Here is a 340-nt window from a genome sequence, read left to right as displayed (position 1 = left end):
TTTTTTACTTAATTTATGTAAGGTCTATTACTTCCTGTCACAACCCCTCAAGGGGGCTATGGTATTTATAGGACAGCAAAGAAGAAGCTTCCTGTTTGCAAGTGGTTGCTAGGAGATACGTGTACGTTTCTTGCAAATGCTAGAGGACTTTTGCTTCCAAAATCATGTGACAAAAGATGAAAAAAACTTACTATGACAAGTACAACCTCTTCTGAAAGACAATATAAAGTATGTACTGCTACTGAAAATGATTGTCCATTTAAAAAAAAAACATAATTTATGCTTACCTGATAAATTCCTTTCTTCTGTTGTGTGATCAGTCCACGGGTCATCATTACAA

This window comes from Bombina bombina, chromosome 3 (genome assembly GCF_027579735.1).
Source record: "Bombina bombina isolate aBomBom1 chromosome 3, aBomBom1.pri, whole genome shotgun sequence".
Classification (NCBI taxonomy): domain Eukaryota; kingdom Metazoa; phylum Chordata; class Amphibia; order Anura; family Bombinatoridae; genus Bombina; species Bombina bombina.
Note: the sequence above shows the minus strand (reverse complement) of the source record.